General features: G+C 29.8%; 1 long non-coding RNA gene across 1 annotated transcript in view; it reads right to left on the bottom strand.

The window, feature by feature from the left end:
* Positions 1-27,894, bottom strand: part of LOC146540004 (uncharacterized) — a 74,387-nt gene that overhangs the window by 5,514 nt on the left and 40,979 nt on the right. Inside the window, exon 2 of the long non-coding RNA XR_014879484.1 lies at positions 21,288-21,335. This is a non-coding gene — a long non-coding RNA (uncharacterized LOC146540004). The remainder of the gene's footprint in view (positions 1-21,287; positions 21,336-27,894) is intronic.

Raw genomic sequence — 27,894 nt, 5'->3', positions numbered from 1 at the left:
TTAAAAAATAATAATTACTGTAAGTATATAATTTCACACCTATGTTTGGTCATCTATATTTTTTAAAATATAGCAAAACTATTTTGTATATCAAAATTGGCCGCCATGCGTATCGGCCGCCGTCTATAAACGGTCACATCACGACGGTTGTGGGTTCGATTTCCTTCATTTTTCCTCGCTTAGGTAAGAAGGAAAAGATGCGGTGTTGAGTTCTGCTACTCAACACCCAATTTCTCGAAAACTGCGCGCTGCGAAGAACAAATTGTCTTAACACTTAATTTCTTCTATCTATCCTGCTATAAATATTTGGCACACAGCGCCAAGCTATAATATATTACAATTTTATCCTCACATCCTTTGTTATAAATCTATAGACGTCTAATAGGTATGTAGGCATATAGTAACCTTGTCTGACATTTACGGTCCTACAGCTGTCCTCAATTGACCTTAAATACTGAAACTTAGCATAGATAAGCGTAAGGTCTGCCTACGTTGTTGGAGAAAAGTGGAATATTTTACTAATCCAAGTTAGGCTTTTCATACTTACGGTGTATATCGTACGTAGCTTAGTTTATCGGTTTTAATTTTTTTTATGCATATACATATTTTTTCTTAATAGAACTATTATATTATATAAGAACATAACTCTTCAAAATGGGGACAAAGGTCTAGAGCATCGACTCTACTACTACTATTACCACACTCATATATTTTCTAAAAGTCTTCTGAATTTAGTTCTCATAGGTATTTGATTTGTATCTACACTGTAATATAATAATAAATGCTATAAAATATCTTTACTATTTATTAACTGCAACATAGGCTTCGTATGTAAATGCAACCCTGATGTTCTACCTACCTATATAGTCACTTTTATTTGTAATAGATTCAACGCATATTTTGATTCAATTCTGATAGTAAACAGCTCCGTTAGGCCAGATGTTTTTAAATTAACAATTATTTCAAGTATACGCTCACCAAAAAATCTATTTAGTTTTATTTTAGAACAATTATAAATAAAGCTTAGCTTATTTATAGTATTTAATTCAAAATATTTATCAAAGTGATATTAGAATTATATTAGAAAATGTTTCGAGGTACGTTTGTTCGTTGTTGTGTTACGAATATCGTGTTAATTACATTACGAGTCTCCGCTCTGGAGTTATTTGGTAATTACTAATTACTTTACGGAGAACAAGTGCTCTTGAACCCTAAGCCTTCGAATGGCCTGTAATTATGTTAATCCAGAAATAAAGTTATGCAACCGCACTTGTAAGGGTCGACCCAACCCCACTTATGAAACGACGTTTTGCACACTCGCCCTCGTCTGCAGTGTGCCACCTAAAAATTATTCGCTTCTCGCTACTGAATTAGGTATTATAATAAGTATATAAATGTTAAGATTTTTTATGTTAGTTTTTCGAGTGATACTAGTATATTACTGCTGCGAGTTCAAATTCAAAGTGAAGAAATATTTTGATTAAAGTATTTTTATTATGTACCATAGTGTATATTTTAATAATATTTTTTTTTGCTTTCAATTAATTATGATCTATATAAGACCGAAGTAGGCATAATTTTAATGTTAATCTGCCACTATTAGTTTTTAACAATATGTAACAATTGTAAATTGTAGAAATACAATTTCAAAAGTAAGACGTATTTACGTTTATTATTGTTTAAATATAATACAAGCAATGCTAACAACTTTAATTAAGATGGCCACGAAAATATAACAGAATTAACCCTTTCATGTATTTGCTTGTACAGAAGCTGCTTCATTTTGTAACTGCTACACGTAATGTATCTAATATGTAGATGGAAGGAAGATCTGGAGACTGTCATACAAAATATAGCTAGGGAGCGCGGCCCGAATACGAAACTGTAGGGTTAGAAAATTCAAATGCCAAAAGAAACGTTTTTACTGTAAATTATAAATTTGATTGTTAATAATAGTGAAAATAACATAAAAAAATATATACCTAATTCAAATAAAAAATTACATAAAAACTTAAATTACCTTACGTTATTAAAGTTTCAGAATAAAATTTATCACACATAAACGCAGCTCTAAAAGTAAAATTATAATTAAACGCAATGCTTAAAAAAGAAGTAGCCTTATAAGGTTATTATATTAAACGAACATATAATTGTATAATGAATAACAAGTAGTTCTTGCAGACGGACAGGTTGCGAATGAAATGCATAATATTTTAGTCTTAAACAGATGCATGGTTTCTGTTAACCCCTGTTTAAACGTGGGCTTGCTTACATTAGCGTGAGTATCGATAGACGAGCGACCATTTTCTATTGATGTTAAAGTAACTAAGTATTTTCACTTTGTTATCTTTTTTTATATTTTTTTCGTTTAAAAGCTTTTCCACATATTTTACGTTAATTTATCTGTTAAATGGATACAGAGAGAATTTATATTGTTTTTACTGCTGCAATAATTAATGGTAATTTATTATAAGAAAAATTAATGATATTCGCTTGTTTTATCAATTAAGGAAATGGCTATTAATGCAAAACGAATATATTTCAAAATGAGCTTCTAAAGATTATATTATCTACAATATATGAGCAAGCACAATCTTTTAAATAGTGTTGTATATTTTATCTTTTTTAGTATATATTTTATATATTATAGCGCCGTCCGTTTGTTTTGTAGACAGTACGATAGGGGTGCGATGGGCTGCACTGATAACAACCATCCACGCAAATTGTACCCTACCTCATTCGGCAAATTGGGTGCATTCTACGCGAAATTTTGACATTCCAGAAACCCTGAAAATAACCCCATTAGCGTTTTGTAGCAGCCCTTTCCTGTTACGTTATCTCCTTGTTACTCACATTATTTAATATTTATAGCATATGTTCTGTAAATGACAGAATTTTTACGTTGCGTTAGAATTACATTGGAATATAAATTAGTGTTTAAAGAATGAAAGTCCCTCCATACATGCTAGTGTCCCAGAGGAGCACAAGTGATATTCAAATAATAAATATACCAATGCAATGGTAACCAAATTTATTCTGGACAGTATGCATGAATTGCATAGCATCGTGTATTAAACTTAAATAAAATTAAATATATTAAACATTGTATTTAAAAATATTAAAGATGCTATACAGAAATACAATCTGCTACGGCCCCATTCGTAAAAACTAGTTCTGTTTCATTTCGTAATATTTATCACAAAAATAAACAACATGTGATGATTTCCAAATAACCTAGCGGACAATGTCAAGGCGATAAGAGGAACGCGGAATACGGTCCTCTTTTAGAACAAACATCCCGTTGCCTTTCCATTATACAAAAATCGCCATTTTGAATCTATAAGCCACAGTAGTAAAGTAAGGAATCCCGTTCCGTTGATACTAAAGCACGGACTGATGACAGCACAACCACTAAAATCGCTACGAAGAATAATCGGTACAACTTTTATTGATCGTAATTGTTGTCATAAAATGCTAACAAAAGTGGTTTTTACGTTCGGCACAAGTCAAGTTTATCATCCTTTATTAGATACTATAACGAGTCCAACTTACATGAATTTCAAATAAAATTACTGTGGGAATCTGTTTTATGATTTTTTAATTGGTCGTTGCTGTTTTTTGGTAGTCAAGTTAGGTGTTTCCCGACCTAATGACCGAGATAACGTCGTGTGTGCTATTTGGTTTCAATATAAAACTAATTTTTGATGATTTTTTATAAATATTTATATTATGTTTTTGCCTTTTATACGTATATTGCCAGACAGTATATAGTAAATAATTGTTAAAATAAAATCTTGTTTTCTTTTACGATAGAAGTTTTATAATAAAATTACAATATTATACGTTTAAAAAACATTTAGATCCTACCATTACAGATGCATACTAAGACTGAAACAGAAATTTAACATTACACACTCACTCGAAGCGGATGAAGTGAATATATTTAAATATTTAATTATCGTTCAAAGGAATACATTTTGCCAGGCATCTGTTTTGAAGAGCCCTTACAATGTTGCATTTTCATGGAACGAACGTCGTCTGGAATAAAAGTCTCCTTATCAAAATTCCATCGAGGCCCTTCCGTGTTTTTCATGGAATACGAGCGTTCGTGTCATTAAATTATCGATGGTAAAATCAATACATGCTTATATTGGTATGTGCTGTCTGGAGACCTAAGTCTCGATTAGTTTTGTACGTAAAGCACAGATAGGGCTAGAATTATGTAGGCGTAGTCTATTGTCTCGTACGCTATCCGACTCGTGATAGCCAATTGTTCTATAGTACATATTTAGAAGCGATAATTCAGTGATTTTATGGACTGAGTTAATAACATATGGGGCGTCGCAGAATTTGGCGTTAAGGCAACGTAAGAAAAACATTTTATCTGATTCAGACATGAAAAAATTTAAAAATAAACTTAATTATTTAGCAGTTTCTGATTGCCTTTTAGATTGGTGTTTTCCTGGTAATCTTTTTTTAGATAGGTACTTTTAGAGCAAGCTTGGTAATAAATTGTAAATGTATACAGATTATAAAATAACTGCATAATTAATAAAAAACTGTATAGGTATATTTTAAATTTTGCTTGTTATCACGGTGCATGTAAATTTAAGATAAAGCATATTGAATGTTAGTGGTAGGTACAGTTTTAATTATAAAAAAAAATGTTTATTAATGCTTTTAATATTTGTAAACGTTAAATAATGTCCAGAGTCCCCTGTTATCTTCCACAGCGAAGTAAATAATCTAAAAGAGAAATACAATTTAATATGAAACGCAAATTAAGTAAAATTTATTTATAGAACTAAATTTGTTTGCTCTGTTGAAATGTGAAATATAACTTACTGCGATACCAGTAAATGTCTCTAGCGGTCTGGCTTGCCCTCTCCGAACGACTGAACACTGACTTTTTACACTATAAACAATCCTCGTAGGTCGTTAAAAAGAAAGATGGGCTTTAACTGCCCCCGTTTATGGACAGTAAAGTTGTTGGCACGCGTCGTGCAACGCGCGACAGTTCTCACCTGATAAACTTGGTTGAGAGTATTTAAGATGTCATAAAATCAGAACATCCCTTTCGAAGTTAAAAACAATTTTGTCGTGCAATTCTACTTTGGAGACAAATATATGATGTTTTTTGCAAAATAAATTTTGCAAAATAAGTTTTTTAAAGAATATTTTAAATTAGATGTAGGTAGATAAAGAAATAGGCATTATTTTTACTTGTTTTCATTTTAAAGTACTATTTTGTATTTTATTTAGACCTATAAATAAATTAAAATGTGTATAAAAAATCGGCTTAGCGGTATTTACGCCCGCCTCTTAAATAACGTCCAAAGCTCCAGCCAATTAAGCAAGCACACATTATCCTTCCGTCGCGTCACATCTAAATTTCTATTCGATTGATATTTTTTTATTATTTATTTTTATTTTTACTTTAGGAATTTTGTATCAATTACTCGTATTTATTTTTGGTTTCATTTTCCAAATGAATTTTATAAGATATTTAATATTATCTTAACATTTTATATAATATCTAATTTAGTATATAATTTACTGAAACTAAAAACTATCACGCTCCAGCCAATACAGGTATGGAGTCACATACTTTGAGCTATAAATAGGAAAACAGAGTAAATAGAAGCGGTTAAATCGAATGCGAGCCACAACTAATCGATACGCAACCATTCCACTCTAAATTGACACAACTCCAAGGAAAAATACAATGGAAAGTCAGTTTTATTACCTACAAATAAAGTTACTATTACTTTAACATATTTCCCCTGCATATTTGGTATGTATAGGAATGCGATACACGGAAACTCACACATTCAAACAGCTATTGATATACAGGGGCAGTGCATGTGTGGAGGTAGTTAAAAGTAAAATACCAACATGGTGAAGCTTCCTAATCTAAGTAATGGAATTTGTAAGATTTTAGATTCGCTTTCAATTTATTTTAGTTATGCTAGCTTCCGTAGTGGTATGTCTTAGATTTATTTGAGATATTTTGATGTAAGAAGGAATTTAATTCTTGGCTTATTAATTTTAAAGTATTGAAATAACAAAATTTGTACCCGACTTATAAAATCTTCGTATTTAATTACTTTACAATGTATATTTATTTAGTATTTATATAACACTTGATTCTGGATTCAATATCAATTTAAATATGAGGTTATTCATGCTTTAAATATACGTTCTGCTTATATTTTTGACATTTAATTTAAATTACATCTAATTTTTACTAAAGATAGGTATATGATAAACCTAAAAAATATTTTTGAATTTAATAATCTTATTTAACATTTAGGACTTTTGTTTCTTCAAGAGAGATACGATTTCGTTATTCGGGGACGTTATGGGTAAAGTTTGTACAAAATGGGGTCGAGCTGCGAATAAAATTTCCAAACTTTCTATCCTACTTGTATAAATTTTTCAAATGGAAACTCTTTGATACTTCTTTAACAATTCTTGAAAATAGAGAGACCGATGCCATTATTTAATATTAAAATGAAAAGGTTCGGGCGACTCTAGCAACACAGTTATTTTTCTTACCTCAAAAAGACCTAAGCTGCTTTAGCTTTTTCTTTTTTTTACATACATACATAAAGGTTAATGACCATTAAACAGTTCTATAAAGAGTAAAAATAACTGCTTTGAACATGTTATAGGAGAGCAAAAAATGTGCTAAAATTACAATTCTTTTACGACTCTACTTTTATAGCATTTTTATGATATTCCAATTGCTTTCGGTTGACAATTCGTTTCATATATTCTATGGAAATATGTGTGTGAAGTGTCCGAAGCCATTAATATGATAATTGAAACGAAATTTACTATAACTATAGCTATTTATTACGATCACTGTAAAGTTATACCTATAGCATATTAACGTTAGTAATGTGTACCGAGTGCTTTTTCTTTATTATAAACACATTTTTACGTATGAGTATAGCATTTTAATTAATATTTTAATTTATATTACCATATTATATTAGCTTCACACTACACCCCGCACATAACAGGGTAGGCGGAGGGAACCGAGAAAAAGAAGAGATAAGAGGAAATGTTAAGACACTCTGTTTCCCATTTTACGATAAATTCTTGAGGTCTCAACACCTCGTTTTGCATGCTTACCAGAGCGAAAAAATTGAAATATTAAATATTTATTTTTCCTCGAATGGGAATCGAACCCACAACCTATCCTTGCATCCCTGCGCTACGATGGTCTATATTAAAAGCTACATTCTTACCATTATTTAATCAAACAAGTGGGTTTTGCGATTTAAATTTCATTTAGGTACGTACAGAGCTAATATTGCGCCGAGAGTACGCGATTGAGCCGAAATTAAATCGTTACTCACACCTGCGTTTCGCTTTGTAGCTTCCTTCAACTTTGCCTCAATTAGGTTTCAAGGATTCTACAGATTTAACCTCTGCTATTGCTGATATTTCCTTGTATTCAGTATTTTGTAAATATATTTATATGACTTAATTTCTAAACAGTATATAGTCTTTCTACACTCTTAATATATTGTTTTCCCTTTTTCTCAGCTTCACGCTATATCTCGCATGTAGCACTTCCCGCTGAAAGGCATTGCGTTGCATTTCCTCGATTGGAAATCGAACCCATAACCTGTCGTGTGTACAGTCACACGCTTGTGCCCCTGCGTCACTATTGCCCTCTTTTCCTTAAACAGCTTTCAAAATTGACGATATATTTTTAAGCGATTATTATTGGCCTCTGAACTGATTTAATTCGCGACTAATTCATATTAACCATGTAGGTTCCTTTAACTGAACGATTAGTTCCACATATTAACGGAGATTTGGTTCTATATTTATTGCGCCCTACATTTTTCCGTTTTTCTTAAAAATATTTATCCAATCGGTGCCGCCTCATTACTTATGAAAAATTGTTTCTCTTTAGAGAATCCTCTATAAAAAGCTCATTCTAAATTAAAATTAAGGTCTAGCGTAACTAATGAAAAGAATCTAATAATATTTCTTCAAACGTCAATGGAAAAGAAATTCTACTGTGGCGTTGGAAAGGTATTTTTTGTCTGTTCATCGATTTTATTTTACGGCTTGTTTCAAAAGATCACTTGTCAAAATAACTGGTTGTTTTTCAAGATCCATTTGCGTGGTGGGCTAACCCAAAGCTGAATTATAGGATGTTAAGAACGAATCTTGTCGATATTTTAGTTATATTAGATAAAGCGTTAATAGCCATTCAGAGCTCGTGGGTAGAGTTACGTAATAGACCATTTTATACACTAAATCCATTTTGAACTGTGTTAAAATTCTTTTCGTTATAGAATTCATATCTGAGACACAATTGATTTCATGGTTATAATAAATTTTAGTTTTTGTAAAAACACAAAAAAGGCTACAGAAATTACTTATAGATACAGCCTATATACCTAATTTATTATTATATAACTCAATATTAAATGTTATATTATATAATAAATATCATAAATTTATGTAAAGATTATCTTTTTGGTATAAAGATATTATAGTAACAATAAAATTAATAAAACGAATAATTTAGATATTATGATCAAAAATGATAATACTTAATTTAATTCACAAAAACAATTTAAAGAGTAGACTTTATTGCTTCGTTTTATATATAAGACATAATGTTCATTGATTACAACTGCAAGTACCTACATATTAGCACATACGGGCACAGTTTAAATTTAAATTTTCTATTTAAACAAAATATTTCATTGGTCAATACGTATATTGCTATCGTACGTAGGTTTATATTTTATTCATATGACTTTTATAGGTAGGCATATCGTAAAGGCATATGTAAATGAGTAAACACACGTACACCGAACGTATCCGTTCAATCTGGCAAGCCCATTAACATCAAGCCTTATGGAGGCTGTATCGAGCCCCAAGCCCATGCCGATAGCCCCAGCGTTCCATTAAAAGAAACGATAAAATTACATTATTATGTGTTAATAATTTCAAGAGAAAGAATGACTTCTCAGTTTCCGACATGACAAATTAAAAAATCTTCTCCGTCTTCTCAACCCTCCTTTGGTTGTATTGTCAATCTAATAATATATGGTGATGGCAGGTATTTGGTATTCCACAGCGTGTAATTAAGCTTTAGAATATCAAGTATTTACGAGCTTTTAAGCTAAGGCTTTAAGAAAATAAGGTTTTACATTGAAAATGGGTATGGATTAAGAAAGTAAATAAGAATTATTTCTTAAATTTTGTTTTTTTATCATATAAATTTATAATAGACTAGTTTTTCTATAAAAAACTGAGATAAAAACACAGCAGCTACAGTAGGTACATAAAGTATGTATGTACAAACATTAACGTTGACAGATAAATAATTAAATTTACCTAATTAGCTGTGTACTTTTTAAATATTTGACTTATGCATAAGGTCAGAAGTTTAATGATTTTATAAAATAACAGTAATATTCAAGATTTATGCTTCACTTAATATTAAAATTATTTTTGAAATCTCCTTTAATCTTTCGACATTATATTGACCCTGCAATGTGTTTATTCTTATTAAAACATGAAACGTCTTATGAAAATTTAATGAATACTTTGTTTACATGTTTCAATCGTAAACTTTAAAAAAATATATTATAAATATAAACTTTTTGACATCCTTACATATGAGAGAAAGTAAAACATTTTTTCATATTAATTTTATTTAAATTATCTATATTAGATATCTATTGAATTTTCAGAGCATATCAAAACGAAGATAAAACAGAGCGCGAGGTCGTTTTATTTTTAGTCATGTTATGTATCTTTATAGATACTTTGTGTATACGATTCGCGTTGGAAGGCCGAAAGGTAGTTATTCTCAGATGTCTCATAAAATTAGTATCTAAGTGCTTGTGAATATTATCATACCTGTTTCAAGCCAAGCCGAACTCACATAAGGCCTATAGGTAGGTTTTAAAACGGCATAAGATGGCGCTTGACACCTCATTAGCTTAGGTAGAAATACAGGATTTCAGCGATTGCAGCATCGAATGAACGCTTATACATTCATATACTGGGTAGGTATTGCCGATCATAATATATGAATATTTTTAAACCAATTATATATATTCAATTAATTAGTATTCCTACCTTTAAGTGAGTTGTCTTGTTCTTGTTGTAAATAATGATATTTATTTTCTCTTAATTAACAACTACGAGGCAATATACCTACATTAAAATGTTCTAAACAGCTAATGTGAATATACTTTGGGAAATGTTGGCTTCGTATAGTCGAATAAATTTGTGTCAACATATTGTATTCGTTTTGTTTATAATAATTAGGCAAATTCACTCTAAGAGAGAGATTCTGAACGACCCAATGTTATGTTTATTTGAATTATCGAATCGTTAAAGCAACCATTTGTTGCTAATTATATAATTTAATAATGCATTTTATTTTCGTATTCTTATAATATTGTCGTATTCTTATAATTTATATGAAAGTTGGCTGATAAAAGCTTGATAATAACTTATTATGAGAATAACTTTAGAAAAAATAAATGGTTAATACAAATTTACTATTAAAAATACATATTGCTCACAGCGATTCAAATTACAGTTAAAAAATCAAAATCTAAATGTCCAAAGGACCGCACAGTGTATTTACTTACACGGTTAAAACAAGAAAGCATTTAAAAGCCTTTATACTTACACAGCTGCCCGAATTAAGTAATTGAATATTTTAACTTACCGAGTATCGATAAGTCGCGAAAATTGATCGTTAGCGTAACAGTAGAGTCGATTAGTATTAAAAGAATCGATATCGAATCGATACGAGTAGGTATAATCGATGTACTCGTACCGTAGCCCATGTTTGTAAGCCATCAAATAGCGTACTTTACGGCTACACCCGACAATAACTTGCCGCAACGAGCCCTCGCTCCCGCTTAATGAGACAGCGTCGTTTTAGTGTCGCAAGCATTCCGGTACAGAGTTAGTGGGAATTGAATTAAACGAAATATTAAACCTGGCATTTGGTTAAAAGCTAAAAACAGCTGGGTAGGCAGAGGGAACTTAGTGTTAAGACACTCCGTTCCCCATTTTCCGTCAAATTTTTGGAGACATTGCATGTTAAGTGACGGAACTCAACGCCGCGCTTTGCCTCGATACTAGACAGATTAAATAAATGTTTCATTTCCTCGAGTGGGAAGGGAACCCACAACCAGTCGTGTTTACACTCCCCCCTGCGCCACGACTGGCCTGGAGGTACCTAATACGTAATTGCTATATTTTGTAGCACGTGTGGATATTTTCAAGGTACCGACGCGAATTGTTCACGATTTTCCCAGAATCTTAAATCTGCCGAATCTTTATTTATTGTCAAGGATTATCTCCGGTCGATACTCGTTATGTGGAACGTTTATTTTTTTAATTTTCAATTTAAATTGCTTAATTTGCATCCGATATTTTGGTTACAATATGCAAAGAATAATTTATTATAACAGATATATAATAAAATAGTTATTTAATGGTTTGTGAGACCGCCCGGTGAGTTAATTGCATTTATACAAAATATTATAGGTACATTTGTAGAAAATCATTAATGATTGCTACAAAAGAATTTTTATTATAGGTTTATAAATATTTAGGTAGGGAGGTACGAATACATAAGCCTAGATATCGTAGAGGATTTATCTTTTTTTGGAGCACACAATATGTACTATTATGTAAAAATTAAATATTATATATTCTTAAAAACCCGATGTTTCGAATAATTAACAGTAGTCAGTGACCATAGAAATTTCATTTAAAATGTCTCATAATCGCGAAAATTATCGATCTTATTATATTATATAAAAATTATTTACATTATTATCTCGAGTGGAAATCGAACTCTCGACCTGTCGCGTTTACAATTACGTTAGTACGCCTGTACTTCTGCGCCATGACTGCTCTCAGCTAAAAAGCTAAAATGTATGATTACCTGCAGTATTAAAAATACAACCAAATTAATTAACATATTAGTAGATAATTATTAACAAAGTACGTTACAGTCGTCTTAGTAATGTCACAAATTACAATTATATCTACAGACAGAGTGCTCGTAGCCCTAAATCAATTGAAACTTATTGGTGATGTGAGTCTAATCGAGAATGTGGTCACCACTTCATATTCCAGACGTTATAAATAACCTTATATTGACGCTGTGCCTTTAGTAATTGTCTATGCTATATGTCCACTAACTACCAACTACGAAGACATTAGGTACTTTATGAGCTATCAACGAATAGATAAAGGTATTTATTAATATTTTGATGGATTGTATGAGAAATTTGTTCTAAATATATATATAAGAAAATAGACGAATTTATTTAGTTTTATTAAGAGTATTTACTATTTGTATAAATTTTGTATTATTGATGTTATAAATACATAAAATGTTATGATATTTCGTATTTGTATTGCCGATCAATAGGTACCTTTCCTATTTGTACTGCTTGTATATTATTTTTATGTCTATTTAAATATTTGTCGATTTAAATGGTTTCTATTATACCTACATCAATAGACCTCGATGTAAACAGTCAAATATGTTACACGATAGTAGAAAGTTTTAAAATATTCTTACCAGTAGAAATGGATGCATAGAAAAATTCTTTCTTGTTATAGGATAGGGAGAGAGCTCGGGCACGTCGAGGATGCCTACATATTTTATTGGACCGCCCGACACAGCCGATGGAATGAATATGAGATACGTCTGAAGATATATGAAAATTACTAAAGCATAAAAACTTCTGGTTTAAGTTAAATTAAAATTGTATAATCTATGTGTATATTTTGTTTGGTATAATTTTAAGTGGTTATTATGAATTTATTTATTTAATAAAATATGAATTGTATGTAGATAGTAAATATTATTTTTCTATCCAATTATTAATAATAAATTTAAAACTTTCTTTAAAATCTCATAACATGTCAGTATATAAACATATCTACATATCTTCACATTGATCCCACTGCGCTATCCCTAGCATCGTGCCCCATACTTTACGGCGTATCAGCCGGTGCGGTATTCCCAAACTGCACCTCAGAGCCCCGAACGGTAATATACTACATATGTACAGACACGCACCGATACATGCATACAAAATACGTTGTACCTGTGAATTTGAACCCCTTTTTATGCTATTTCAAATTCTATTAAATATACATCAAGTGTATCTCGATGTTTGTGCTTAGAAATGTTTGCTGTTGGATATGTTTATACAATAAGTATTTAGAGTAAAATAAGTAATAGAATTCTTTATTTTTTCAGGTCGATGCTGTATCCCGTGCATTTAGCATGGTACACGGTGGACACTCCGTTCTCTTTAAGAAACTATCGTTCCCCATTTTCCACTGAATTTTGGATTGCATGTCGAGTGGAGGAACTCAAGTTGGCGCTTTGCCTCGTTACGAGCGCGAGGTAATGAAAATATTAAACGCGTTGTGTCCTCGAATGAGAATCAAACCCGTGACCTAGGTGAACTTTTTGTTTTTAAGCCTCAAACTAAACTCAAATATATAGATTTACCAAATAGATTTCCCATACTCGGCGGTAACGGATACATTCGTCGAAAAACAGACATTAATTATAGAAACGTGTTTTAAATAAATTCTCACTGGCCTCCCACAAAATAAATCAAAAATATTACTAATTAAAAAGTAGCTTGTGTATTTTGATATTAAAATTATACTAATTTTTGTATTCGTTATCGCAAATAAAGTGATTTCTATGTATCTGTAAATCGTAATAACTATAACGAGAAGAAATCCCGTTACGGCGGCACATACTTAAATCAAGCAAACGATCTATTCTATGTTATACTTATTTATAATAATATAATCTATATATTTCGTTTTATTGTATAATATCAACACTTTAAGAGATAATTTTGGTTAACTTATATAATATTTATGGCTACTTAAGAAGAATTATATTATGGTTGTTAGACATTTTTATTATCATAAAGTCCAAATATCGAGATAGAGTGCCTAATGAATTGGAAAAATATACATGTATGTATAATGCATATTTTGGTATTTATTTGTATAAATAGGATTTGAATTCTGTTACATTTTAAATTTACAGTTATACTTATAAGCATAACAAGTATCTAGATATTTACAATTTAACAGTATCTACCTACTCCATATTGAAACATAAATTTTAAACAAAATTGAACTGGTTTTATTCTAAATTATTACTGTGTTCTTACTAAGTAATGCGGGTCTGCTGGGTCTACTTCATTATCTACAACAGTTAAGAGTTGACTGAGTTACAGTGAGTTTTATTTGGGTACATAAATATTTTATTTAAAAACATTTATGTGTTCATTGGTAAGTATCTATTCCCCAGTATCCGCCGAATTCTGCAACATCGTGTTGAGCGGCGGAACTTAACGCTGCGCTTTACCTCGACACCAGAGCAAAGAAATAAAAATATTAAATATTTCATTTCCTCAAAGGGGGAAGAATCCACAACCTGTCGCGCTTACAGCTTAATCCTCTTCGCATACATACCTATGCAATAAGGAGAGATTCTAAGCTATTAAAATTCAATTGAAAGTAGGAGACAGAGTGTCTTAACACTAGGTTCCCTCACCCTACCCTGCTGCGTGCGGGATACAGCGTGAGGTTGATTTTATTTCATAAGAATTTGTTTTCTATAACATTCGATTTGAATTATAATACCTAATAGAATGCCGATCACGATCATTACATTTATGTAGATAATTTGCTATTGTATTGCACAGTCGTTAAAATTAATTGGATAGGTATCACACACGCAAAATAATTAAATGGGACCTGAGTTGGCGGTTAATGTGTTTGTAAGTCCTTAAACGTACAGTGGTTGTTACGAAAGGTGCAAATTTGATTCTTGTATGATGAAATTAGTAAAGCAAGTTTATATTTTATTTATTTTTATAGGTATATCTGCTTACAAATGTGAATGCGACAAATTACTTCAAAGTGGAAAAGAAATTGAAAAAACGAAGTATTTTATCTGTAATCTTGTCGTGCCTGTCCCCTAAAACACAGGAAATAGGTAAAGATAAAAAGGTGTTCCTGTGTTAATAATGAAACAATAAAGAAGTACTCGGCTACTAGGTACATTAAAGATGTTTATTTAAATCTAGAAAAGGATTTAAAAATATTATTTTTGTATAGGTTTGTAATTTGATATTAAAAAAAGTTTTATCTATGTACCATCTCAAGGGTTTTTATGTTTTTTTAAATAATTTTTTAGTCTATTGATGACTATTTTGTAATAATATATTACAAAGGTTTGTAAACAAATATACCTACCTATAAAATTTTATATATTTTATAGGCTCATAATATTTTATAGTACTATATAATTAACAGATATTTTAGAAAATTTTACGACTCTAAATAGCTGTGACCCTAATACTATGTCTGCAAACAGTAAACTATTAAATAGTAATAAAATTGTTAATAATATAAATATTAGAAACGCTACCTTTATGTTACTATTTGTATCAATTTTTATGAATATTTAATTAAATTAGATTTAATCGCTATTTCACAAGTACCCTTGTAATTTTTTATTCTTTATTTTATTAATTATTGTCTCACAAGAATAGAAAATGTTTGTACAAGTATATAGGCATTACTAGTAAATAAATATATATGTGAATAATATGTTTATTAATAATATATTTTTGTATTTTTATGAATAATTTACCGACCGAGACGACCTGGAATAGAAGATCAAAGTGAGGACGAAGAAATAATATTTAATTTATAGAGACTTACTCTAATTGTACAATATCAAAATCTAAAACAAACGTTCTAGTTTCTGAATATGTAAAATAACATAGTGTGTATATATATATAAATCAATTTAAATACTTTGTCTGCAATTTATGTATTAATTTACATAGTTTATATGCGTTCGATAAGTGTATGATATAAATTATTATAATCTAAAATAAATAAATTACGCAAGTAGCGTTTTATTTTCCATGTCTATATGTCTGCATATGCACAAACAAAATAATAAATAACATACCCAATATCTGTGATAGAAATGATTTCATAAATTTCATTTTTATATTATATATAGGTAGGTAGGTGTATAAATTTAATCAATAATTATAATTTTATCACTAAAATATTTATTAGGTATAGTTTGAAATATAGTTTAAACTTCAGTACGAAACCTGTAGTAGTAGTAGTGTAGTAACCTGTTATCCTACTTTGTAGTTTAATTTTATTTTTTGAAATAAGTTAATAGAATATTTTAGCTTAAACATATATTTTGTAAATCAATTTAAATATAAATATTAGATAATCAATTTTTAAATAAGCGCAAAATCCTATCTACATTCGAAGAATTCCGCATTACTAAGATGTCAGATTTTTTTTTCCATATCAAGATTAGATAAAATTTTAGTAAATATATAAAGTTAGAGAAAAAATATTTATTTGCTTTAAAAAAATTACATTACACTACATTTTTTTATAAAAATATACTAAAATTAATAGAAATAAAAATTGCCCAATGCCTATTATAATATAAAATAATAATATTTATTTGAAATAATTATCGTTATTGGTAATCTTTATAAGTTTAATGTAAAAATAGAGTCAAACAACTACGATTAAATATTTTCATATATCATAATTAATTAAGCATATTATCATAATTTATTAAGCATTTAATAAAAAAATCATGTCCTACCCAAGGTTCAATATCCTGCTATGTAATTTAAATACTCATATACCTAGAGTTAATGTCCATTTGCATGTAGCGTGTATGCCACCGAGCTTCCGGCTTACCGACGGGATATCCTAGCCAGCATAAGTTTTACCGTTTGGCATTCTTAAATATATTGGCATAATATAGTGAATCCAAAGAATTTTATAAAATGGAATTTCTAAAATGGAATGGAATGGAATTCTATCTTTATCTTTGATCAATGTTTTAAACTCGCTGAAATCGAGTTGAAATCGTGCATTTTATTATTATTACGTTTTCCGATGTTACCTTTTGAATACAAATTCAGTACCGAATCACGCAAAACACAATAGTTCAATGCGATGCAAACTAAAATTATTCTTATTTTTTATCAGAAAATATTATCTATATAATTATATCCACATACCGATTTGGATATTTTTAGTAAATTTTCTGACATTTTTTTAAAAACAAATGTAATTTTCAGTTGGTTAACAATGATTATGAATTTAAAGCCTAATCAAAGAAATATGTTAGTATTTGCTGTATGTGTCGTTACCATGAGACTAAAGTGGGTAAATGGTCAGAGTGAGTTAATGAATGAATCAATTTAAAAAATAAATAAATAATCTTTTTTAAAATTTTAATTGGACTACATTTATAAAATCAACTTTATTTGACAATTATTATATTTTAAAGTAATTTTAAGAATTAAATCAAGATTTTAACTTACATAAAATAATTTTAACTTTTAATTAAATAAAATGCTTTCCGACTCTACATCAATGATATGAGCGATAAATGATGATTTAGAATGTTTATTTTTTTTTCAAAAGTCATTAGCTTAATTTTATTAAGATATATTTTTAGCAATATATGTATGATTGCATGTTCATATAATTTTGTACCTACTACGAAATATATAATTAATTAGTAATGAGAAAAGAACGAAAGTATTTTAAGAGTAGAGACTTATTTTTTACTATTCATATTTTTTTCCAATAAGATTCAACCGAATCATTTATTTACTACATTAATATATGAGTAAATAAAAAATATTTGGGAAATAAAATATGACATAATATTATACCATAGGTATATTAGTTAGATTAAACATTAATTTTTTTTTAAAATATCCCTAACACCCGATCCGTCATAAGTGTACATATATACTACATAACTAAAATAAAATATTTAGTATTTAGAAAAGTATTACAATTATAATGTTAAACATGTATTTGTTTTGATTTGTATTTGTAAATATTATGAATTTCCAATTTATTTAAATGGCTTATATCGCTTCAATTCCACTTGCTACTAGCGCCATCTACTGAATAGAGGACAAACTACCGTGTAAACAGCGCCATCTATCCTAAACAACTTACACTAACAACACGGTGCCATCTCTACATTTAAAGCTTATCTCCTTACTCTACACACACTCACTAAAAGATAGAGTGAGATAGAATGTAGAGTTCGTCTCAACAAACAAGATTTGAAATATCAATTTGGCGCTGATTGGTGAAAACAAAGATGGTAGAGCTGAATCCGCTTAATGCACCAATGGGAAAGAAGAAATGGCTTGCAGATCCGTCCGCCATAATGCTTTGGGCGGTGCCAGCCCTGAGGTCCTCCTTTATATTCCTGACGTACACACTCATTTGAGTTATGGAACATGGCGTCATGGGTTGGTGCTGCGCGTATTTTAGGAAAACTGCTGACTTTTGCTTACGTTCCAATATTTCTAGTGAAGTATGTGCCAAATATCTCGGTTAAGTAGGCTTATTCTATTACATTTACATACATTGATTGAATAAATTATATTATATTGGAATGTATTTGTGTAATACCTATACCTATATTAGAGATTTTTTTTAAATAATACATTATTACTGTATATAACTGTCACTAGAACATGAAAATAAGGTATTATATGTCTTATTATAAGTAGAAACACTTAAAATATAAGTCCAAATACAAAAAAGAAAACTATTTACATACACGAATGTCTACATATCTATTTAGGTATACCAAAAAAAACCTCGATCAATTTTAATGGTACTAACAGTGTAGTTAAGAATAATAAATTCTGACCTACTTTAAATGTAACATTATGTGTGTTTAAATATGTATTGATAAAATCCTACCTCAATATAAGCATAAAACAGGTGACCGCAAGTTTACGACCGACGCGTGCCGAGAACTCGTAAAATCATTCAAATCGCTAGAATATTAAAAACTCGTCAAATCGTTTAGTTTTTGTATACAAATTAAGACAGTATTTTGTACTATTATCATATTGTTGAATTAAATTTAGTTAGGTGGCGTTATTGAAGTTTAGTTAGGTATATCTATTTATTTTGTTTTTATGGGACATTTTATGTGTTATATAATTTTTAATTTGGTAAACTATGTAATTATGAAACAGGCAGGTGTACCGTATATATATTTCTAGGTAAATAATGTGGCAAGTTTAGAATTTAATAGACTAAAAATAAAGCAATTCATTTATTATTTTATGAGTATTGTCTACTTTTATAATGTTTAAATATGGCAAGCCTTAATTAGTTTTTTACATTACATTAAATAATTATTTAAATGATATTTTTTTGTATCCGCTTGTCCATATTTAAATAGTCACTGAAAAGTCTCGATCTAAAGCAAGATACCTACAAAGTAAATTTTATTTCAAAGCGACTGACTACTTTGCCGTTACGTATTTCATACAGTAAATAGTATCTACTTTACTATTCACATAAATGTTTTGATAAAATCAAATATCTTATCAATATAAATATACGGTTTATTATTTACATAGTTTTGCCTCGTAAACTCAATGGGCGAGGACATGCACAATGCTCATTTCTTGCCTTGATTATTTCTATTTATTACTAAAATTGTCAAGTTTAGAAATAAAATAATAATGTTTTGTATTTTCTATTTAAATCTTTAGTGTAATGTACCTAATTATTGTATTATTTCGTTCAAGTCAATCTCTTTATAAGGCAAAGTAATATCTATTGTATACATTTTCTTATTGTTTCTATTTATTTATCTATACATAACTTTCACGACGAAATTTTAAATTATTTTGGTAATAATTTTTATAGTACCTATCTACATTAAAATAATTTGTTTACTTCTCTAAATCTAAAAGTACGGATGAAAATAACAGAAAACTATCAAAGACCTACATTTCTCTCAAGTAAAAATAGTTAATATAATAAACAGGATTAAGATTTTTTCATATTATCATGATGAAAAAATTATAAACTAATATTTTAGAAGTCATCACGAATAGTCTCGTTATCTACAGGCCGGGATCACTGCCCTCCAGCTATGGGCCCTTATTATATTTTCGCTGACATCTGCTCTCATCGACAGTCGGAGCAGACAAGATGGTGTTAAATGGATTGACGCTTTGCTTGACCACTTATTTTAATAAAAAAGTATATTATATAAATGCTTATTATTTTCATTTCATTTTTATAGTAATATTGGTATACTATTAAATTTACTACCATTATAAATGTGAAAGTTTGTGAGGATGAAAGATGAATTACTGAAAGGATTAAGAATAAAAATAACAGTACCAGAATAACAAAAAGGCAGTCATGTAAAGCTTGTATAATTTAGTTAAAATATAATAACAAATTTAAACGGGTAAAGCTGCGTTTAGGTCGTTGCCTATAAAGTTTATTTAATAATATTCAAAATGTCGAATATACGCGATTAATCTGCTTATCTGCTTACATGTTTGTAATTACCTCTACATAAGTGAAAATAGTATTACTTTATCTACGAAGGAGGAATAAATATATCTATCAGTAAGAAAGTTTAAAAAAAGACTAGAAGAAATGCGTAACTAATAGAAAATGTAAATGATATGTTCACTTAATTTCAACCATTTGCAATATAACCTAGTAACAACTTAATAATAGCAATGATGCGGGTCTAACATATGAAATAAAAAAGTAATTCGTGATTATATATTCTTACAAATAAAGTGTGAAAGCATCAATTTGTAATAGCAAACAATATTTTTAGAACTATTATTTAATATCCTGATATCATGCCAACTTGCTGTGAATTGCTTCATATTTGTGGGGTATTTTCACCTTAATTAGCGTGAATAACATAACTGTTTTATTAATATAAGCTATGTAAACATTTTAATTAACAACACAAAAATACGTAGAGCGAAATTGAAATACTAGAGGATGATATATTAAATATTGTTAAAATATTTTTCTGTGCAAGAATTATAATTGATACATTTATTTATATAATAAAGACATTATATCTTCAAGAGCAATAAACTTATCAGCATTTAATTAAGTACTTATTATTAATTAAAAAATTCTTCTTTGTCAACAAAACAATTAAGACATTATTGTCATTTTGATAAAAATTGAGTAGGTACACTCAGATTGTTTACATTATTTATTTTTTTAAGTTTAATTTGAGAAATATTTTTAAATTATATTGATATAATAAGAATAATCAAAACAGAAATAAATAAATATTGTATTTATATAATGAAATATTCAACAGATATATAACCTACCTTACAAAATTGCTGATGTCATCACTACGTAACGAACTGTCCTTGAACCTGAAAAAAACAAATTTAAAATTAAAATAAGACAGGTTATTACGTGCTAAGCTTTTAAAAAACTACAATCCAAAATTCAAGATAAAAAATATCTTAGCCTTAAACGTGTTTCGCATGTAAAATGCAATTTAAAAATGCAGCCTTAGATAACACTCGACTGACATTAGCTATGCCTTTGCAGATTGCAATGATACGAGGTCGTTACCACCTCATCACCTGTTCCGTGCCGATCCGTCACCAGCGCTCCACACCGTAAAACCCGTCTGCATCTAGTCTACTGTTTTTACGAGCAAGCCGAAGCCTATAAAAATAAACGTCGTATAAAACTACGTGCACGCTATTATTATAAATGATATAGCCACCGACGAACGGATTCACGTTTTTATTTCAAACGTTTATTGTCTTTTGTGCAACTTAATATCGCTCTTGAACTTGCCGAGCTAGTGACACCGTTTGATCCAAATCGCGTTTTATTGTTTTGCTCAATGGACGGACGAATTTTACGAGCGTGGCGTAACCTGTGACGTGGTTGGTATAGCGTTTGTAACGTACGAACTAACTCATGTTTCATTTGATATGTAACTTTCCATTTCTAATTCACTATAGCTTGCCAAGATTTCTAGTTTTTTTTAGTATCGTTATATTTATGCGACGTATTCGTATTATGATTGCTTGGTCAATATCAAAGGATTTTTTTCTACATTGAAATTGTCGGCCAGCCGGGGCGCAGGGGCACAAAGTGTGACTATAAACGCGACTGGTTGTGGGTTCGATCCCCATTTCAGGAAATAAAAAAATTGTTTAAATTTATACTTCCGTTATGTCTGGTGTCGAGGCAAAGCGCGATGTTGAACCCCGCCGTTCAGCACGCAATGTCTCCGAATTCGGCGGAAAATGAAGAACGGAGTGTCTTAACATTAGATTCCCTCTGCCTACCGTACTTAAATGTCTATTTGTCTCATGGTAAATTTCTGTTTCTCTTTTTCTTCTTTTTAAAAATATAATGGATTTTCTATCGAATAAATAGGATTTGCATTTATTCCTATTCAGAAAGGTAAACCTTTCCTGAAGAAACAAATAATAACTAGGTATATAATACATCTGCGTCCGTATTAAGGGACATCTTTTTATTTCTTTTGAGCTTCGGTAAACATTTCTGTTATTATCTTGTGTTTTCGCTGGGGTTCCGATATGTTTGTAGCAAGAATACCTATATACGCATACATTTTGGATATCTCAAAGGGTACGGTCTCTACGACAGAAAATTGGAAAGCATATATCTTTTTACCATTTTCGAAGAAATGTAAATAAATAGTGAGTGCAAATGTCAGGTTGATTTTTAAAGTAATATTTTAATATATTTGCAATAATATAGACTATTATTCGATTTTCTATTACTCACAAACGTATTCACCTACTGTAACATCAGTATAAAGATTTAGTCAGTAGTAACATATCCACTTAAGTAGGTACCTAAGTTCGTACAAACTTAAATGAAATCCGACCCAACCCTCATTACCTCGTATAAATAACAGCCCACATAAGTATATTTTTTTTTACGAAACTGATACCGAACGAGAATTCCAAGGGTATTTAATTCTTAATCAGTCGATCGCAGTTTGCATATTATATTAACACTGTTTCTGCATTACGGATGCACCGAAAATGGTACAAATGGGCGAATAAAATCTGTAATATTATGTGACAGAGCACCAGGATATCACTTTCGAGTTGGACGACGCCTCTATAAAATTTCACATTCATTATCTCTCCGTCTCCGTCTTTTTCGCGTCGATTTTTTTTTAGCTGACTCGATACATGTTTTTATCTTACGAGATGGGGTGCTGAGATTGCAGGCGTTGAGTGGCGGAGTAACGACAGCTTGAAAATTGCAAACGGTATTTTTGTTTACGTTTATCCATAAATTTGTTCAAATAATTGGAAGGCGTATCTTGTAACGAGAAACTTTATTTAAAATTTTAACATTAAGAAACGAGATAGTCACATATGTTCACTTATTTTATTTACATTTTAGATTTTCCTGAGTTTCTCATGTGATATCAAATGTTATCAAACATAAGAATACTGGTTTATTTGTTTTCAATATATTTAATGTTAAGTAAATAAATGTTATTATTGTAAATATATCTAATGTTACATTGTTTGAATTGAATTAATATAAAAAGACCAGAAATTTGACTAAGTATTGAGTAAACATTATACCTATAGTTTCGAAATTGAAACGACTAACAGAATTAAATAAAGTAGGTATTTTTTTTGCTTCACGCTGAATAGAAGGGTATACAAAGGGAACTTGGGTACCAAGTGTTAAGACACTCTGTTCCTATTTACCCTCTTCCATTCTCCATGTTCCGCACAAATTTGGATGCATTGCGCTTTGAGTTTTGCCTCAACACCAGAGCGAAGAAATGAAAATATGAAATACGTATTTCATTTACGGAGGTATATTTTCATAAAAAGTCAGTATATCTAAAGTTTCATATATTTCATATATAAATATAAATTTGCTGACGCTACACTAAAAGCCAAGATGCAGGAAATGCACCTCGTCTCTCGTCAGCAACAGCCATTCGTATGCGCAGGTTGAACTAAAGTAAATAGAGACCATTTCGCCAACGAGCGCACGAGGGTCGGTATATTTGGTGCAAGGGGTAAACTAATGATATAATTTTCAAAGGAACTGCTGGAACTTATATTAATGCTTGCAATCAAAGAATATTATTTAAATGATATCCTCAGACGATTAAATTTAATATCACATAACTACAATTGTTGAACATATTGTGACGTAATTGAAATTTGCTTATTATAACTATACCTATACCTACCGACTTGAAATATATTTATATGAAGTTAAATATTTTGTTAAAGTATTTTGTAGAAAGATGGTTTTTTTATTTTCTTCAAATTCACCCTGTATCTCGCTGTATCCCGTACATAACAGAGTAAGCAAGGGGGTACCTGGAAACCTAACGCTAAAATACTCCATTTCCATTAAAACGCTTCCGTTTCCCACTTTCCGCTCAATTGATCGCCGCGCTTTGCCTCGTTACCAAAGCGAGAAAATAAAAAAAATTAAACATTTAATTTCCTCGAGAGGTAATCGAACCCACAACCTGTCACGTTTACAGTCGCACACTTGCGTTTCTGTAGCACGACTGGCCTCAAATCAAAAGATAGGTATATTTAGATTTAAAAGTTACAGAATCTCGAATACAATACCTACTACTTACATAAAAATTGTTTCTACAAACCAATACATATATATTGTTAAGTAATACCGTTTTACGATTATTATATCGATACAAGCCGTTAATGAGGTTAGAATATTTCAAAGATGCGTTTTTACTGTTCTAAAACAAAAGAGCTCCATCGAAAATAGAGTAAGAAGAACGTTAACGTTTCTATATTAAAACTTCGATGAACCGCCGTCGCTTGGCTGACGGCCAATTCCGTATTATGAGGCCATTGGAAGTCAAGATTTATATACAAATAATTCCTATTTCCTTATTTTATTATATAAATCTAATATAATTCTACTAAATAATAATCTGTAGGTATATATTTTATTTTACATATTAATAATATACAAATAGTATGATTAATTAACATAGATAGGTAGGGATCTATGTAAAGATATTAGGCAAAGGGAGCCTGGGGAGCTGTGTAAAGACAGTCCGTTACAATCAAGACACTTCCTTTCCCTCTTTCCGCCAAATTCTGGGAGATATTCAAATCGAGAAATTACAATTGTAACTGTAATGTTTCAGAATTAATCTGTTAGCCTAAATATTATGAATTCTGATACTCACTAGGCTTTATTTATTTGGCTATAGCCTATAATCTTAATATTTATTGTCATGTGTGAGAGGACGACTCTTGCCAGAAAAATGGCTAGACTCTACGCATAATGAAATTGTTCATTTGTTAAGTGGATAATAAGAAATTGTTACATAGTAGATATATTATACAGTAACCAGTTTTAGCCCAGAGGCATAAGCGAGCTTCTCGCAGGACAGGTTGTTCGATTCCCAGGTTCACTAGGTTTCTCTGCCCTTCTATGTTCGGGATACAGATAAAAAAATATAAAAAAAAGACATTTGACTATTATTCTTTTGTAGTACACTAAATTTTGATATAAATTACATAAATATTATAACATTTAACCAAAAATGCAAATATAGTGGAATAAAACAAAACGAGTAGGTACGTTGTTTATTTCACGGCGTGCATTCTTACCAACCATGTTTTTTTAAAAACCATACTCTACAGACATCGTAAATTATTAAAGTACAAGGTGTATTGAACTTTTGTATGCCGAAAGGTTTTATTTTAAAAAACAGAATGAGGTAGATCTGAAATCTGAATATACCTATACCTAACGATTTGGGTAGCAAGTAGGTAAATATTTCTAATTTATTATATTTTGTATGAAGAAACCAATAAATTATATAAAATACGAACTTATTTAAAATGAAATGTAATTAAAAATATTGTTCAAGCGATTATAAAAACCTATTAGAAGCTTTACCTACCTATAAAACTATGTTTAATAAATAAGCTTTTTTAAATGAAAATTGCTTTAAATGTCATATTAAATTCTAATTAATGGTCTTATGCCTTAAAAGTCTTATGCTTTAAAAATCAAAGAATAAAAAAGAAGTTAGTTGTTTTAGCTTCACGCTGTATCCCGCTAGGTTAGGCAGAGAACCTAGTGTCAAGGCACTCCGTTCCCCGGCCCCTGCGCCGCAACTGGTTTCTTGTATTGTTAATTGGTAATATTTTTTTTAAATATAGGTAGGTAAAAAATATGCAAACCTTGGTTAATTTGCAAATGAATATTATAATTGAGCTTCCTTATAAAATGCTCAGAGTTTTGATTTTTACATCGATTTTTTTATAAAATCACAAATAAATATGTTAATAACAAAATATACGCCGTACGCCTAAAAATGTTATTTACATTTTAAAAGCCATTTTTTTAATGCAGACGTCAAAAAGAAATAACGTTACGCCGTTGACATTCTGATACATATCTAATAATTGTAATTTCGCTAAAGCAGCAATTTAATTTACATTGACTTTTAATCGTAATGTAGCATATTAACATCGAAAAGCTGATATCTTTTGATAAAATGCAGAATATACCAAAATAAACAATTACGTGTACCGTTTTAATCAAAAAAATTATTATAATAATCCACCTGTTACTCTCATTCTTATAGATAAATAACTTTTATATAAAAATATATGAATAATACAATTAGATTAGCATGCATTTTCTTAATTTATTTTTGTATTTAAAACCTGAACTTTTTACATAACTCCTAAATTAAATTTGCATTAATATGCATACGTCTGTACTTAGTCATTACTTATAATTGTATATATATAACTCAAAGGATTGAAGCCGTCAAGGCGCAGTGGCACAGGGCCTGACAACCTATAGGTAAACGCGGCGATTTTTAGTTCGATATTCGAAATAAAAAACGCAAGGTTTCTATATTAAATTGACACAAAATGGAATTGCTTTACTTCTTTTAAAATAAAGAATAGTTGATAAAATTAATTTATGAAAAAGGAAGGTATCTAGTGATGTCACGAAGTTCTTTTACCGTGTGACCACGAATGCTTAAAAAAAACATATAAAAGAAGTTCTCAGGGGTACATGCAAGAAATATTAATTGACATTGGTATGCATTTGTCCACTTACTGAAGTCGTATCACGGATAGGGCTCTATTCTTACTTTTTTTACAAGCTATCTTTAAGTTACTTTACATAAAATGTACTTATAAACGTATAGGTATATTTCTATACCAGTTAGGTAAATAACCGGGAAAAATATAAATAATATTAATTATTATAACTAATAGCGTTTTTATATATGTGTTTTGTATATTAAATTATATATTTTTTTATTTAGGTATTCTGAAATAGAAATATGCTGAGAAATGGATTTTTTATAAAAACTAATGTTTTAATTTTTTGCTTTAAACTCCAGATTCTAAGAACATCTTACAAGACACATGTTACGCGAAAAAAATTATCACTTTTCAAAAGTTGTGCAACTTGCTATTGTCTTTTGGCGTATCAAAAAACACCTCACCCCGTTCTTGTTCTTGCGCCTATTGTCATATTTTTATAAAGAAATTGAGAGTGTATTGTTATAATTCTGGTAATTTTTACTTTTTTCTACTTCTTTTTGTTTGCACTTTTAGTGGCATCATAAAATGTAGAGCATAAACAAAAAAACCACCGATCTCTTCCGCATTTGGACAATTGTCAAAAATTGAAGGTACAAGCCAGTTTAAAATTACAGGTGAACTAGTGAAGGTGGTCAGTTTTCATTGTAATAATGGATTTCATTGTTTTCGTTTTCGTTTTCGTTTGTTGTATCTTAGTTACTTTCTTTTATTCGTAATAATTGATTTATTACCATGGAGAAAGGCTGTTCTTCAATGCCATACCACAAGAACGAAACGGTTTGTACAATTCAAATCATAATTTCTATCGGTCTAGTCACGTTCTTTTTTACTC

Source organism: Heliconius melpomene, chromosome 3, assembly GCF_056956725.1.
Source record: "Heliconius melpomene rosina isolate 202511_hmr_F chromosome 3, ASM5695672v1, whole genome shotgun sequence".
Taxonomy (NCBI): domain Eukaryota; kingdom Metazoa; phylum Arthropoda; class Insecta; order Lepidoptera; family Nymphalidae; genus Heliconius; species Heliconius melpomene.
This window is presented reverse-complemented; position numbering and strand designations above follow the sequence as displayed.